Source organism: Lissotriton vulgaris, chromosome 8 (assembly GCF_964263255.1).
Source record: "Lissotriton vulgaris chromosome 8, aLisVul1.2, whole genome shotgun sequence".
NCBI lineage: Eukaryota > Metazoa > Chordata > Amphibia > Caudata > Salamandridae > Lissotriton > Lissotriton vulgaris.
Window position 1 is genome coordinate 205,343,737 of NC_141696.1, and position 17,399 is coordinate 205,361,135.

Below are 17,399 nucleotides of genomic sequence, written 5' to 3' on the forward strand. Positions count from 1 at the left end.
GACCTAACCCTGGGACCAAGGAGACTAGCTCACAGAAACACGTTGGACGTTGTTTGCTGCCACATGCATTGCACAAAATAAATCCTGAAACTTGCAAATTGGAGATTGCGGTCTGTCTCTTCCTTACCCCAGGAAAACTGGGGTGGTAGGAGAAGTGAGGAGTATAGGGTTGGTATATTAATATATATGCGTGTTCAATTTTTTAAAATAAGTGTATATTTATGACAATGATATTAGTTACTTTTTTTTAGGAACAGTGGTCCTAAGCACAGAGAACAGTATTCGAAAGGTTACAATTATAGACCACAATGTGTACTATAAGTTCAATTACCATGCCCAGCCGGACATGGATTATTTATTCATAAATTAAAAGGATTTTTCAAGATTTGAACACACATAAAAAGGGCACAGTCCTGTACCCAGCCTGTGCCCTTTTTATGTGTGTTCAAATCTTGAAAAATCCTTTTCATTTATGAATAAATATTCCATGTCCGGCTGGGCATGGTAATTGAACTATAGTACACATTGTGGTCTATAATTGTAACCTTTCGAATACTGTTCTCTGTGCTTAGGACCACTGTTCCTCAAAAAATAGTTACCCGCGGTCCAAAGCGATTATAGCGGGTCTCCTTGTTTTGTTTAACTATAATGATATTAGTTACAACATTTTTTCGAAATTTTTGTCATTTCCATGATAAGGGTAGGAAATTGTGGGGCATATTATCAAGGGGGTTTATCTTCGCTTTTTGGGCTTTAAAAGCCAAGAAAGCGGAGATAAAATGATCTCCCTATTACCTAGCTGTCGCTAACACCAGTTAGCGACAGCTAGGAGGAGATAGCGACCATCTTGGGCCCCACTTTGCATGTCAGTGATATTTATCACTAATGACATGCAAAGTGGGCGTGCCAACATGTTAGCGACTGTAAACAGTCGCTAACATCGCTATCTCCTATTACCAACTTTTGGAGATATTCGCGCTAAGCGCGAATATCTCCAAAAGCGAACACCTGCCCTGAGCAGTTCTTAGCCATGTTATCCAATGGGAGGTGGATAACATGGCTAAGAGCCTTAGCTCGGTAATGCATGAATATCGCTGACTTTTCAGCGATATTCATGCATTGCAGCGATTTTTATCGCATTTGCGATACACCTTGGTAATACCAAGGTTTATTTGCGGTAAAAATTGACGTAGCTCAGCTGTAAATTTTTGTCTCTAACCAAGCAATAGCGATAATCGCTATTGCTTGGTAATATGCCCCTGTGATTTTTTGTGGGTCGATATTTTTGACTCAGTATTTTGGTAGTACGATATTAGTGTTGCCGATATGTTAGTAAACCACACTCTCCTCTCCCTGAGGACCATCATCCACAAATCCACCCACCTCATTACCAGCACCTTTCATGATGTTACCCACTTAACTTTTGTCCAATAGAATCATGACCACATCACCTTCAGTGATGTCACTGGCTCCCATTTTCCCCTTGTGACATGTCTCAAGTTCAGAACTTGAGTGGTAATGAGATCAGCCATACTAATAAACTAAACTTCCCAGCTCAAAAAGTTTTCACTGGTCACAGGCTCAGCAAGCAACAGAAACCTGATGCATGTGAAGATCCTTCAGCAAATAAACAGGAAAGCATAAAACAGGCTTTCTGCTACCACTCCTCATCTGGAACAAACTGCCATTTCATCTGGCATTAGCCCCCACACTACTAACCTTCGCAGAAGGACTGTGCTTCTCTTTTGCCTATTGCTCACCTCTGACCCACCTCTCTCTTTCCCTCTACTCGCAGCCACCTTTGCTGTATGAGAATCCCAAGGAATATCAACTCACTCACTAATGCAGAGCCAAGATTCAAGACTGACCTTTTCTAACCCCAGGAACCATACATTCACTGACCCCTTCTGTGCCCCTACTCCACGTTTGTACTCCAATGTACCTCAAAGTATGTTGTATGCTGCCTGAGTCTAAATATGTTTAGCTTCAATATTTTATTATGAGACTTGCAAATCCTCACAGGCACTGCCTATGAAACCACGCCCACCGACTCAGGCACTGCCACACCGGAACTATGCCCTGACCCATGTAACCACTCTCAGACCCATCTACATGCCTTGAAAAGCACAACTTAGTTATTGCTGCCAAAGCTACTGCGGTACAAAAAGGGGTGGTGATGGACGGTGCATCTGAATCAATCAAACACTCACACCCAGTCAAAAGATCTGGGTTTAATCCATCACCTCTTCTTTAGCCCACTCTGCCACCCCAGTTCAGACATGGCTGTATGCAAATCAGTCTGACCCTGTGCCTCAAGGGAACAGTCCAGCCCGAACTGCCAAGCCATGTCTTCCCTGGACCGGAAACAAGCTTCTGAGGACCGGTTTCTGGCATTCCAGCCCTCTTCAGCCCGGCTTGCTTGAATCCAGTGGCAAAGTGAGCAAGGGACTCACGTCTGAGCATACCCTGCCACACTTATGGCGGCCAAAAGCGGTACAAAAGGGGGTGGTGATGGACGGTGCACCTGAATCAATCAAACACTCACACCCAGTCAAAAGATCTGGGTTTAATCCATCACCTCTTCTTTAGCCCACTCTGCCACCCCAGTTCAGACATGGCTGTATGCAAATCAGTCTGACCCTGTGCCTCAAGGGAACAGTCCAGCCCGAACTGCCAAGCCATGTCTTCCCTGGACCGGAAACAAGCTTATGAGGACCGGTTTCTGGCATTCCAGCCCTCTTCAGCCCGGCTTGCTTGAATCCAGTGGCAAAGTGAGCAAGGGACTCACGTCTCAGCATACCCTGCCACACTTATGGCGACCAAAAGCGATACAAAAGGGGGTGGTGATGGACGGTGCACCTGAATCAATCAAACACTCACACCCAGTCAAAAGATCTGGGTTTAATCCATCACCGTTCTTTAGCCCACTCTGCCACCCCAGCTGAGACATGGCTATATGCAAATCAGTCTGACCCTGTGCCTCATGGGAACAGTCCAGCCTGAACTGCAAAGCCATGTCTTCCCTGGACCAGAAACAAGCTTCCGAGGACCGGTTTCTGGCATTCCAGCCGTCTTCAGCCCGGCTTGCTTGAATCCAGTGGCAAAGTGAGCAAGGGACTCACGTCTGAGCATACCCTGCCACACTTATAGCGGCCAAAAGCGGTACAAAAGGGGGCGGTGATGGACAGTGCATCTGAAGCTACTGCGGCATCACTCAAATCTTAGCAAAGTTGCTATGAGTACTAACTTAACAACTTTGTCTATTATAGCCTTAGAGCCCTCTGTATCGGGCTCTACCGGCCATTAAAGGCGCGAGCCAAAGGGGAGGGCCTTTAACAAGGGAGCAGGCCTTAATTGGCAGGTAGAGCCTGATTCAGAGGGCTCTAAAGCTATTCGAACATTCCGCCTCTATAGGGCAGAATGTTCTAGTTTGTAAAACAAAAGTTTCACAGAGCCTGAGGCGGGTGAAATCCCCTCAGGGTCCATGGCGCCTTTATTCACAGCAACAGCTGTGAACAAACATTGGAATGTTGATGCTCCGGGCTTCTACCGGCCATTAGAACTCCATTGTCTTCAAGTGAGCGCTAACATTCCAATTTTCTAATAGCAGTTAATCTCCGCTGTGTGCTAAATATTAGCAAAATAAACTAAACATCACCATAAACATGTATGGATGGTATATTTGGTGGCTCAGTGGACTAATGTAAATGCATCCTCTACAAGGATTTGTGTTTCACATTCTGGTCACAGGTGCAACCGCTGATGACTCCACTCAGCCTTTCATCCTTACAAAGTTGATTAGATGAGTACCATTAAGTTGGTTAACAATAAACTGCGGCTCAAAGCCAAGATGCCCCTAAGGGTCATCTTGGCTTTGAGCCGCAGTTATCTTGTATTTTCTTGTGTTATGTTATGCCACGCCATGTTACGTTACTTTACGTTATGCCATGCTATGTTATGCCATGCCACCTTATGTTTATGCAGCAGCGGTTCCGATCTTTGAGGGGACACACCAGTTAAAAGGAGAGTGCCGCTGTTATTCAAGAATTAAACAATTGTCTCGCTGTAACCTTCCGGCATTTGAGGAACGAGTCGGACTGGCGTGACTACAAGAGGGCATATCTGTCACAATCAGGTTCAGCAGCACTGAGGTAACAGCCTGCGGTCCGTCCCGTGAATGTATGAGGTGACAGCTGACTACACACCCGGATATGTTTCCAGGCAGCTGAGGGCATGCGTGCTCACACTTGCGGCATCACCCCCTCTCTACAAGCAGCTCCCACGACAGAGAGTGTCACAGCGATCCTTCGTGTAGCACAAACTACTCTGCGATCGACCTCTTGGCGCTTTCAAGGTACGGTGAATCTCAGAATGTCGGGAACGCAACTTTTAAACTGTTGGTAAATAGCTATACAACATTGATATTTCAGTGATTGTGTTACGCATGGGCCGTTTTGCATGAGGGAACTCCTATAATTAGTTCCCAATGCGGGTGCGCCGACCCGACTTCTACCTCTGCCCTATATAGCGTTTAAATGACTCAGGCGCTTTCTTAAGTATTCAGAACCCGCGGAGACGTAGTAAATGCGCCGTGGGCTCTAATGCAAGGAATGGAATTGGGCTTATAGCTCCTTGGTTTGGCAGTAAAAACAGCCCCTGCCTGGTGTCAAGTGGGTCCCTCACAACCTTGAGCTCCGGTGCCACTGCACCTGCTGCTCTGTTGATAGCTGCGCCCGTGGAAGCACGCCAGGCAAATAGGAGGCTCCACAGAACTAGAGTGAAAAGTCACGTATAGTGCACCCCCACAAACTGCAATTTCTGGGCGATTGAAAAGTATAGCAGTCGGGGGGGGGGGGGGGGGGGGGGGAAGAGGGTGGCACTGTTCCATTTCTACAAGGGCAGGAAAAACGTCGAGGGGCCCCAGCACCTCTGCTAGTTTATCATTGCTTTTTTTTGCAGTTTTTGTATAGCGCGAACTCGACCCGAATTCATTGGAGCGCTTTTTGTTAGCACCAGTTACATTCCACAAGGGCACATTCATTTGTGGGGACATTAAGAGATTTGCCCAGAATCACAGGATGTTGAGCCGACGCCGAGACTAGAGCCTGGTTCCCCACCTCCAAGTCGGCCGTTCTGACCGTTACGCCACATCCTCGAGGAATTGGACTGACATTATATCAATAGAGGAAATGTGGCTCCATGAAAGTCTGAGTATTAATTGTGAGTGGTGGTTGGGTCTAAGCCTTGTGTGTGCTGTGCACATACACACACGCACGCAGGCACGCCAACTGATACAATGAGACACACCGATAAATACACAAACACCCAAGTTTAGCTGTAGTCTGAGCGGGGACGAAGAAGGCACAGGCAGGCAGAGTTAAGGGAACAAAACAAAAAGGTGCGTGTTATACTAATGTGTAGATTAAGGAAGGCACATCGGTGCTGCTCGATTTTCAAGAATGAAAATACCTGTATACAATTCCTAACCCATTATGTGCTCAAATGGGCTGTGGACACGCCCTTCGGAACACTCAAAGATCTGTTTCTATGGCGATGCCTTGTAGCCGTGATCCCTAAAGAAGTAATCTGTCAAACCAGTTCGTCTACATTTTCCAGTTTTCTCGGGTCCAAACTGGAATGGGTGACACTGAGCCAGACCGAGCAATCGAGATAAAAACAGACCAATACGCAGCGAATGCTTCATGCAGTCATCACGGACAGGGTCACTGGCAACTCCATTGATGCTAAGTGTTAGGGTGACCAAAGTCTTAGGGCCAAAAACCAGGACATTTCGCAGAAACAGAAGAAGGACTACAATTTTACTTCAAGCGATGGGAGCGCTCCTCAGCAGAGAATTACAGAACTGGCAGTAGGAACATACACAAAGTGCAATTTTTAAACCCAGTAGCTTGCCTGTTGGTTGAATTGCTTTCTTGAAACAACTGCTAACTATCCCTGCTTTGTAAAACATAAAAAAACACCTTCCACAGTTTTCAGTCGACCCTCTTTAAAAACAGGGACATGAGCTATATTTCTTGAAATTTGCTGGGACAGTTGGTTAAAAACTGGGACCGTCCTGGCAAAACGGGGACGCCTGGTCACCCTACTAAGTGTAAAACAATCCATAACTTATCAGTTCAAAACAGACCCGAATAAGAAGTATTGATTAACAAACAGATCGATGCTAAACTCTGATTACTATTTGTAATCTGTGTCGATTTCAGCTTCACTTTGAACCCCACCACACCAACGATGCCACGGATCTAGAAGACGGGCATGGCTTAGAGATGATGGCCGCCCAAGTTGGCGGAGTGGGGGCAGGGGGCTCGCTGACAGGAATATTAATGTGTAATCTTACCTTTCACCCACATCCTGACTGGCAGCTGGGAGCCCAGGGTCGGACTGGCCTACAGGGACGTCAGGCAGTTCCCCGGAGGCCTGGGCTGACAGGTCAGTGTGTGGGCCTTTTTTTTTTAGGGTCCGGTTTTTAATGTTGGCTTCCCTTGTATTTAATAAAAAAAAACTTGCATGCAGCCAAACTCACATCCATGCATTGGTCCATACTTTGCAAAACACACAGTGTGTCTATACAAGTTCTAGGCTGCCCTGATTTGCCAGCATGCGCCACTTTTTAGCTACCTAATTTACTAATTGGTAGGGTGACCACATCTTGAGAACCAAACACCGGGACATTTTGGTGTCCGAACCTATTTTCTGTCCGAGACCGACCTTGGCTGGGATATATGAAGGGGTGAGCCAGAGGGGCTGGATTTCTCCAGCATTATAGCAAGGAGAGCCCGGATATACTAAGGTTTGGTCCCGCCGCAAAAGTGTGATCTGGGGTGGTGGAATAGGGCAGGTGGAAGGAGTGAGCAGCCTATGACGTAGCGGCGTAAAGACGCTGCAAAGTGAGTCGCGAGACTGCCCAGAGTCACAAGTACCGCAGAAAGTTCACCTCCCATGCCGTTGTGTGGCTTTGGAGGGAGCTGTTTGTGGAGGCAGGATCGAGTGATGATACATGCAGGGGCGCAACTAGGTCTTAATTTCGGGGGGGGGGGGCTAACATGGCAAATGAAGGGGCGTGGCTAATGTTAATCAATGGGGCGGGGCTAAAATGGCAGATAATCAGGATCGATTAATGCTCAGGTCAAGCGGAGAAAACATGCAACCCTAAAATTACCCCCTTGCACCCAAAACCCATTACCACCCTGAACCCTGAAATCATCCCCCTAGAACCACAAACCCCATAACCGCGCTGATCCCTAAAATTACACCCTTACCCCCCAAAACCCATATCCACCATGAACCCTAAAATTACCTCTGGCACCCCAAAACCCATTACCACCCTGAACCCTGAAATCATCCCCCTAGAACCACAAACCCCATAACCGCGCTGATCCCTAAAATAACACCCTTACCCCCCAAAACCCATAGCCACCCTGAACCCTAAAATTACCTCTGGCACCCCAAAACCCAGACCCACACTGATCCCTAAAATTACACACTTTCCCCCTCAAATCCATTACCACCTTGAACCCCAAAATTACCCCTTCACACCCTAAAACCCATACCCGCACTGAACCCTAAAATGAACCCTATGACACCCCAAAACCCATTACCACCCTAAACCCTAAAATTACCCCCTGGCACCCCAAAACCCATACACACCCTGAACCCTAAAATTGCCCCCCTGACACCCGAAAACCCACACACACCCTGAACCCTAAAATTCCCCCCTCACATCCTAAAACCATTCCCACCCTGAACCCTAAAATTAACTCCATAGCACCCCAAAACCCTTAACCACCCTAAACCCTAAAATTACCCCCTGGCACCCCAAAACCCAGACCCACCCTGAAGCCTAAAATTGCCCCTGACACCCGAAAACCACACCCACCCTAAACCCTAAAATTACCCCCTGGCACCCCAAACCCCATACCCACCCTGAACCCTAAAATTACACCAGGCACCCCAAAACCCATTACCACTCTGACCCCCAAAATTTCCCCCGGTACGCTAAAATTACACCCTTGCCCCACAAAACCCATACCCACCCTGAACCCTAAAATTACCCCTGGCACTCCAAAACCCATTTGATATTTAACAATCTAGGCAACCATAAGAGACAATCAAAGAAGTTTTAATAAATGGAAGGGAATTAAGCTACAAAATGTTTGTAAAGAGAACAATTTATTAAGAGTTAAAAAGAACAATATCACATTCACAGATTTAATATGTACGTTAAAAGAGTGTAGTTTAAACAAACTAGACTTAAAACAACAATCTATAAATCACATGGCATGAATCACAATGCAAATGAGAACATATATAAAGTTTAAAAAACACTGGAAGTGGCAGATTGGTACTCTACGCGCGTTTCGGCGGCCAGCGCCTTCTTCTGGAGTAGCCACAAAAAGTTTAAAAAGTTGTTGTAATGATGTAAGGAAAATACTTTTCTTTCTTAGTTTCTTTAGAGAGCGGTTCTAGCTGTCTGGTAACAAAAGTATGATATGTAGATATAGCGTGTAAAGCTCAATGGCGACGTCTAGTCAAGATAGGACATTAGTATTTTATTTCCTAGATGGACGGATTCCAAACAAGAAAATATCATGCTGTATGAAAAAAAGGGTTAATAACTGATCCCGCTGACCGGAACCTCTTATTCATTCAAGTGAAGGATATACTCCAAAACCCATACCCACGCTGAACCCTAATATTACCCCTGGTTCCCCAAAACCCATACCCACCCTGAAGCCTAAAATTACCCCTGGCACCCCAAAACCCACACCCACCCTGAACCGCTAAATTACCCTCCTGGCCCCCATACCCGTCCTGAACCCTAAAATTGCTCACTGCACACCAAAACCCATTACTACCCTGAACCCTAAAATTACCCCTGGCACCCTAAAACCCATACCCACTCAGAACCCTAAAATTACCCCCTGGCACCCCCATCCGTAACCCACCCTGAACCCTAAAATTACTCCCTGGCACCCTAAAACCCACACTCACCCTGAACCCTAAAGTTACCCACTAGCACCCCAAAAAATGAACACTACAAACTTACACTACATTTGCATATTCGGAGGGGACTCTCCCCTTTAGAGAAAGATCCATGGCCAATGGGTGTTGCGCGCCTGGGTACATGATACACCTCTTGTATTGTCGCTGGGGGCAGAGCAAAGAAAAGACTCGGGCTAAAAATAAAACGGGGACGTGATAGTTAAGTTGGGAAATGGGAGTAAACAAGTGAGGGGAAGGGGAAGATTGACAGCCCTCGTCTAAGGGTAGGAAGGCTGGCTGAGAAACGATAGGTCCAAAATTTGGTCGGAATGGATGTGCTGAAGGATAATTGGGGCCAATAGGCCTAGAGACTGGTAGGTCAAATTTATTGAAGGAATGGTTGATCTTATGGCGAGTGGGTTCTGGCATTACCAGAATGGGGTAGGTAGTCTCAATGCATGAAGTAGTGGTTGAGTCTAATGCAGCTTGTTGCCAGTAACCCCAGAGTGGGATCAGTAGGTTTCTATTCAGGATGGGATGGTGGAGCAAAAAGTGGAATAGGAGCCGACATTGACCAAGGGAACCTTCGAGTGTGTGTGGAGGAAAGACCGAAGATGCAGTATGAGCTTTACCCTCCCTCTGTAATAAAGCAACCCTTTCCATAACCAAAGCCCGCCCTTGTGGCCTTTCCACCCCCAAGCTTTGGAAAATGATGCATGATATTTTCATTCTAGAGCAGATCAGGGCTCGAGCCGGGGTACCAAGCGCGTGGACGGCATCCCCCCACTTCTTTTACCGGGAGCTCGATAACTGGGGCAAATGGAGCCACACATTCACTCTTTGGCCTCTCTGGGGCGAGATCGGAACCCATTCAGAACGCTGCTCACACGCTGGCGAATATGTGACGAAATCCCGCAATCAAAAATCCTGCTTACCATGACTCCGCATTAATTACAATGCGGAGCCATTACTCTGCAGTACAATCACTCCGCAAAATTTGACCCCGCATATAACTTTACAACGCATGCCTTTACAACGCAAAGGCATGTGTGGTGAAGTTATATGTGGGGCAAACTTAGAAAATGTACTTACACTATATATATATATATATATATATATATATATATATATATATATATATATATATATATATATATATATATATATATACATATATATATATACATACATATATATATATAGTATATACATATAAATAACTACATACATACAAATATATATAAATATATATATATATACCAAATAATGCTTATGTATATAAATATATATATTTAACATTTATATATTTTTTTTAAATAATCAAAAAATATATATATAGATATATATATATTAAATGTTATCTTTTTATTTATTATATTAAATTTAAAAAATACACTTTTCATCCTAAAACGAATACCACCCTGCTCCCTTAAAATACCCCAGCACCCCAAAATCCTAACCCACCCTTACTCCTTAAAATACCCCAACACCCTTAAACACTAATCCATCTTAACCCTATAAATATACCCTGTACCCCAAAACTCAAACCTAGCCCTGAACCCTAAATTTACCCCTGTACCCCAAAACTCAAACCTAGCCCTAAACCCTAAAATTACCCCTGTTCCCCAAAACCCAAACCAAGCCCTGAACCCCAAAAAATACCCCTGTACCCCAAAACCCAAACCTACCCCTGAACCCTAAAAATACCCCTGTATCCCAAAACCCAAACCTAGCCCTGAACCCTAAAAATACCCCTGTACCCCAAAACTCAAACCTAGCCCTAAACCCTAAAAATACCCCTGGGCCCCAAAACCCAAACATACCCCTAAAACCTAAAAATACCCCTGTACCCCAAAACCCAAACCTAGCCCTGAACCCTAAAATTACCCCTGTACCCCAAAACCTAAACCTACCCCTGAACCCTAAAATTACCCCTGTTCCCCAAAACCCAAACCAAGCCCTGAACCCCAAAAAATACCCCTGTACCCCAAAACCCAAACCTACCCCTGAACCCTAAAAATACCCCTGTATCCCAAAACCCAAACCTAGCCCTGAACCCTAAAAATACCCCTGTACCCCAAAACCCAAACATACCCCTGAAACCTAAAAATACCCCTGTACCCCAAAACCCAAACCTACCCCTGAAACCTAAAAATACCCCGTACCCTAAAACCCCAAAACACCCCTGAACACTAAAAATACCCCTGTACCCCAAACCCAAACCTAGCTCTAAACCCTAAAAATACCCCTGTACCCCAAAACCCAAACCTAGCTCTAAAGCCTAAAAATACCCCAGTACCCCAAAACCCAAACCTAGCCCTGAACCCTAAAATTACCCCTGTACCCCAAAACTCAAACCTAGGCCTGAAGCCTAAAAATACCCCTATACCCCAATACCTAAACCTATCCCTTAACCCTTAAATACCCCTGTACCCCATAACCCAAACCCACCCTTAAAATAACCCTGAACCCTGAAAACATATACTCCAACACCCACAAACTAAAACCATATACTTGCCTTACACTTAAATATAAAAAACATATGCTTTTACCAATCATGCTTTTACAACGAATTTCGTTGTAAAAGCATGCGTGGTAAAAGCATATAATATATCATGGCATGTGTTGTAATATTTTGCGGAGTAACGGTACCTGCGTTATAAAGGTATGAGGAGTAAAGGTATGCGGAGTAAAAAATGCGTAGTGGTGTTTTACCCACGCTGGCTTCTCTGACGCAATCGCATCTAAGGGGTGAGCAAGGGGAGGCAATGAATCTGATGGTGCAAGCCACCTTTCGTGACGTGACTTCCTGTTGTGACGTCAGCGTCCCCCCACTTCTTTTTTCAGGACTTGTGCCCTGGAACAGATGATTGTTTTGCACTGAAAATGTTATGTTAATTTAGCTTGTATAGCGCACAAATCACCCCCGGAGGGGTATCTTAGTGCACAGAAATATTGAAGGCAAAGGAGACAACCATTTCAAACCAATTCTGTTTGGAACAGTTTCCTGAATTTTAGGTGATCACAGCATGTGCCCATGTGATTGGGTAATGTGTTCCAATACAGCGGGGCTAAGTAGGAAAAAGACCAACTTCCTATTCGGGCTTTTCTGATACACGGGACAGCGAGCAAAGCTTTGTCACTGGATCTGAGGTGCCTTGAGGAGCAGTAAAGTTTTATCTTTGAAATTAGGTAGCTGGGGCATTTGCCCAACAATGCCTTCTGGGTAAGAGAACACATTTTAAAAATGGTTCTTTTCTTGCTGCAGAGCAAGTGTAAAGATCTGAGTAAAGTTATGGACAAGGCAAGATGGAAGGTTGTGAATGAGCAGGAAGCAGTATTCTGGACAACTTGCAGTTTTGCTAATAACATCTCATTGGCCGAGGAAAGTAACGCATGCAGGGCACAAGTCCTAAAAAAAGAAGTGGGGGGACTCTCCAAGGTAGGCGTGGTCACAGGAAGTGACATCACGACAGGAAGTGACATCACAGCAGGAAGTTACATCACGGCAGGAAGTGACATCACGACATCCTGAGTGTCCTATAATAGCACGTGTTAAGTCTGGTTATTCCACGTCCCGAAGAAAGGGTGGTACGGGTAACTGGAAGGAAGAGCCTTTGGGTTCTGCAAGTGTGACCATTGTTCACTGGGGTACAGTTATAGGCAGAGGTCATTCCACTGAAATGACGCTCCAGTCAGTACCTCTGAAGGTCTGCCTACTTGGGGCGGATTTGCTGAGGCAGACCACTCTCAGTGTCTGCCATGCCTGGCAGGAAAAATGAACACTGCCCACCACTTGTAGGGGAAAATCTCCCTGTAGGTAGGAGACATTTTTATTTTTCAGAAACAAACCCTTGAATTGTGGGCTTGTTTCTGAAAAACTAAGTAGTTTGCGAAGTGGGCTGTAACAATATGACAGCCCACTCAGCATTTAGTCTTGCCAAAAGCACATCTACTTCACCAATGGATACACTTGTGTTAAAGAGTTCCCCATCGACACAGTAAAGAGTTATACGTTGGGTGGGTTGTCCTCCATAGGGAGCGGTAGTAAAGGTTACAGAATATTCTACGTTCTATTATATGACCTGCATTTTTGGGCAGCATGTTTATCCCTCAGTTACAGATATTGCCAAGATGCCATTTTGCTAATTATCCAAATACAGCCCACATTGCCATATTATCAGACTGAATAAACTATGCACTTAAAGTAGCTTAAACATGGATGTATTTAGGTGGTAAATGGTACTAATGAGATGAAACATTTGCCCAGTTGCGGTGATTCCCAGGATCAAGAAGGCCAGAAGTGGCGGTAGCCTCTTCTCACTCAATCCCTCCGTACTATGGAATGCCCTCCCACTGCATCTACGGAGCGAACCAAACCATTTGAACTTCCGAAAACAGTTGAAGACCTGGCTGTTCATATAAAAGCTCAGACACCCTCCCCTTAGCCCTGCGCAGCGCTGGGATGCCTCCGGGTAGCCATGCCCTATACAAGTAACAATACAATACAATACAGTTAGTGTTAGCATGTGCAAAATTTCAAAATAATAAAGTAACTCTATCATAAAATATGCAGCATTATACTACATAACTTGCCTTTGCTTGCCTCATAATTCCACCCTGCTGCATAATTTGGTCTTCTCCTGACGCATAATTCCAGTGACCCGGACTATGGCAAAAGGCAAAGGTGGGCGAGACACCAAATTACCAGGGACAGCGGAGCCAAGGGTCTGCTCTGGCTCTTAAGGACCCATACACAAGCCAAGCCTTGAAAAAATGTGGTGTGTCAATCATGCAGCACAGATTATGTTAGACTATAGTAAACTATCGAAAGCACCTCATGTTAGTACTTCAGATTATGTGCAAAGTATTTATCAAACAAGACCTGAAAATCGTTCCAGCTCCCCCACCACCTCCCCCCAAAAGACAGTGCTATTAGTGAACTAAAAGGCAAGTCAGGGGTTTTGTACAGTGCAAAGCCTGAAGTCATGTATTTGAAGGTGTATTCTTTGTGATGATAAATAAAAAGGAGGATTGGTTTAAAACTGTTTGCCTATACTTTAAGATGAATGTTTAATGTAGTTTTTACAGTTTTTTGATCAACATCGACTGGAAAGTATTGGAGCTCTTCATTTGAGTATCAATACTGGAACCTGTTTCCAGGGCCGGCTTTAGCACTGGTGGTGCCCAGTTTGCGCCCCCCAATGACCACTACCGGCACAGATTCCCTTACAACCACCCTTTAACAGGATTCAAAATGTAACACCATACTTGAGAGTTCTCTGTAATAATAACAATTGTTTTCTACCCAAACAAATCTGTTTTGCAACAATAAAAAAATGGAAGACACTCTAATATATAACTTGCAGTTTACATGCAGCGCTTTGATTACAGTTGATAGCTCGCTGTTCCATTTTAGGATTTTAACTTAGAAACTGCAAGTAACTAAAGAATACCTCTAACAAAAGCAGTAACCCACTGAGCTACCTTCATAAATACAGGTCTGTTATGTATGGAACACGTCCTTTGCATCAGGCATATTAACCCATATTAACAATGAGTCAAAACTTTCACTAGACAAAACTCCGATCTCACTCCAAGTAGAACATTAATCACCAAAGCTATGTAACATTTTTATTGTGGCTAGGAACGAGGCAGAAGGTGCTTTTTAAACTTTAATATCATAGATGCCAAGGTTTCAGATTGCTATGTGTGATATTTTCATAATTTCAGTGTAATTATGAGTGGCATTCGACGACTATGAGTGACACTCTACTGCCACAAGCAAAATCAAGCAATGAAGACTAGGGAAACATAAATGTCAGAAATTGCACCCATTTGAGCACCAAGAAACCATAAGATCATCTTAAAACACCTGTAAATCACCAAAAATGGGAGGGCGCTAACCAACTTGACACACAGAGTGTGTCCGGGCTCTCTTCTTGGGATCTGACTGTCCCGAGACCGAGTCAGTCATATTCAGGGCCTCTCTCACGTGGTGGAGTCGACCACCAGCCCAAACAACAGAATGTGAGAGAGGCCGGGCTGCAGGCTGAGAACCGAAAACGAACCTGGGCTGGTGGTCATCTGACACATCAGGGCCTCTCTCTCTAGTCACATGGTGGGAGTCAACCCACCCTCACCACCTGAGCCGGCCCAAGCAAGATGTGTCTGTCTTGTGAGAGTAGAGGCAGGCTGGACCGAAAGCGAACCTGCTTGGTCATCTGTGATGTGCTGGTGGGACCTCCGAGTTCATCTTCCCTTGTAAATGATCATGCTGCCCGGGCCGGGCAAGTAATTGCTTAATTCTCTCACGTTTTCTTTCAGAGACCCTGTTGCCGGCAGACAAACAACTGTGCGAGTCGTTAAACTCCCCCTCCCCCCACCACCACTCCCCACTCCCCACACAGGGGATGAGAGCAGACAGAGACAAACTGTGCGCCCTGCCTGGCAAAACACCCACCACCCGTCGTGGTAATGGTTTTGTGTGAAGACGGAAACCCTTTCAGTTTCGTTTGTACTGGTGCCCAAGGCCTCTGAAGGATGACTCACAGAGCAGCCCTGCTGCTCGACCTGCAGATTAAATTGATTAAATACATGCAGATTATATCATCTTGCAGATAAACCACACACTCCGACAGATAGGATTAAGAGGCAGAGCAGCCCTGCCTGCAGATTTTGTCTGAAACTGAGATTTTGCAGCCTGCGTGACGGTGCACTCGGCTCGCACACTGTAAAGACAAACTACTAGTTACTTACGTGACTTCACTAGCAGGAGCGCCTCTGCCCAGGCAATAGCTGAAACTAAAGGAAAACTCAAACAGTAAAAACTTATTTGAACAACGATACTTACCCTAGTGCCGGCCTCGCAATCCTCCCCCAGTTCCAATTTCAGCAACACTGGGTGTAATGACACGTCCACACCCTCTCATTGCAGTGGGAAACACATTCACATAGGATTAGTTTCACACTGCCTGCTAAGGGCCTCTTGGAAAACTGTAAGCAGCCCCTTTGTAATTTAATTGCTGTACTGGGCTTCCTGGTGTGCCTCCCGCTTTGAAAAGGGACGTTTTGACGATACCCTTTTGTTATGTATTCTGCTTCTCGAGGGGAGAGGCGCTGTAGGAAGCAAGTCTGCATTCGGGCACACACGCGCAGCTTAGAGGCAAACATAAATCATCAGTAATGGTGGACGCGGTTTTGATTGAGCAGGGTGTACGGCGTCCACCCTGAAAAACCCTCGAAAATAAGTGGGGGGATGCCGTCCACCCGCGTGGTACCCCGACTCGTGCCCTGAACGCATTGCTGTAATCCAATCTGCTCATTATAAGGGCCTGTACCAACGTCTTCCGTGCTGAGAGCAGAAAACAGAGAAGTGCTTTCGTCAGCAAGCACATAATGCGACAACAGGTGCCTATAGTGGCAAGGACCTGCACTATTCTCAGAGCAAAAATCTTGCCTTGCTTAGCACCGTTTTGTATCCACCAGATGTTACTATGGCAGATCAGCACATATGCCTATCGATTTTTTCCCAATGGCCAATCTATTAAGGGAGCCAGAGCGGGCTTTGCATCAAAATGAATGCTTATTTGAAGGAGGTGTAAACAAGGGGGGAAATGTGCTAATTTATCCAAAAAAGGAAACAATGAATGTGTGCAGCAGTGCAAAGCCAGCAGCAATTGTGTGGAGTTCTACTCATTTTATCTGTTATAGGAATTTGCGCTGGAAGAGTACACTTCCTGTTTAAATCCGATACTAGATAGCGCACACTCACCTCTGCACCATGGTACAAGGCTGCATGTTGCACAAGGCAGCTTTGCTGGAGTGCCAGAGCAGGTGATGGTAGCTGGAGCAAGCCATCTTGGTATCCATTGTTCTGTTCTGTGTTTCCCTCTTCGTGTAATGCAGCGTAGCAACTTTGGTTGCTGCACTCGGTTATGTGAACATTTTTTAAATCTGGACCTGAGTCTTGCTACTGGTGGTAGGCTTTGTTATTTGGCCCATCCCAGCAGCATGGTTTGGCCATGGATTGTGTACATCTAGATGCACATTTACATTTCTGGGCAGGAACGTTTATTCAGTTCATGTTCCCCCCCAAATAACTATAAGGCAGGTAACAAGTGAGGTACATGCAAATGAGATCCTGGTTTATATAAGCTGATGGTGGTTAGCTTATAGGTAGAATGGTGCAGGGAGTTTCTTTCTTTTTTTTCAATCTGTATGTACCTGATTGCAATTTTGATAGATGTGCTTGTTTGCTATGAACCACTGAAAAAAAAGAGCCAGTATTCCTGTTGGAAAATGTCCCTCTCTGAGTGTCACCCCAAACTTATTTTACTGCCTGCTCCTCTTTCTGACCACCTTCTTTGTTGGCTTTAGGACCCTGAGCACTTTAC

At 45.3% G+C, this 17,399-nt stretch overlaps 1 protein-coding gene across 1 annotated transcript in view; it reads left to right on the forward strand.

The window, feature by feature from the left end:
• The first annotated feature begins 4,237 nt into the window (after positions 1-4,237).
• Positions 4,238-17,399, forward strand: part of LOC147696877 (N-acetylated-alpha-linked acidic dipeptidase 2-like) — a 699,908-nt gene continuing 686,746 nt past the window's right edge. The window contains exon 1 of the mRNA XM_086933985.1: positions 4,238-4,354. The gene's annotated coding sequence lies outside the window, so the exon portion shown is untranslated. The remainder of the gene's footprint in view (positions 4,355-17,399) is intronic.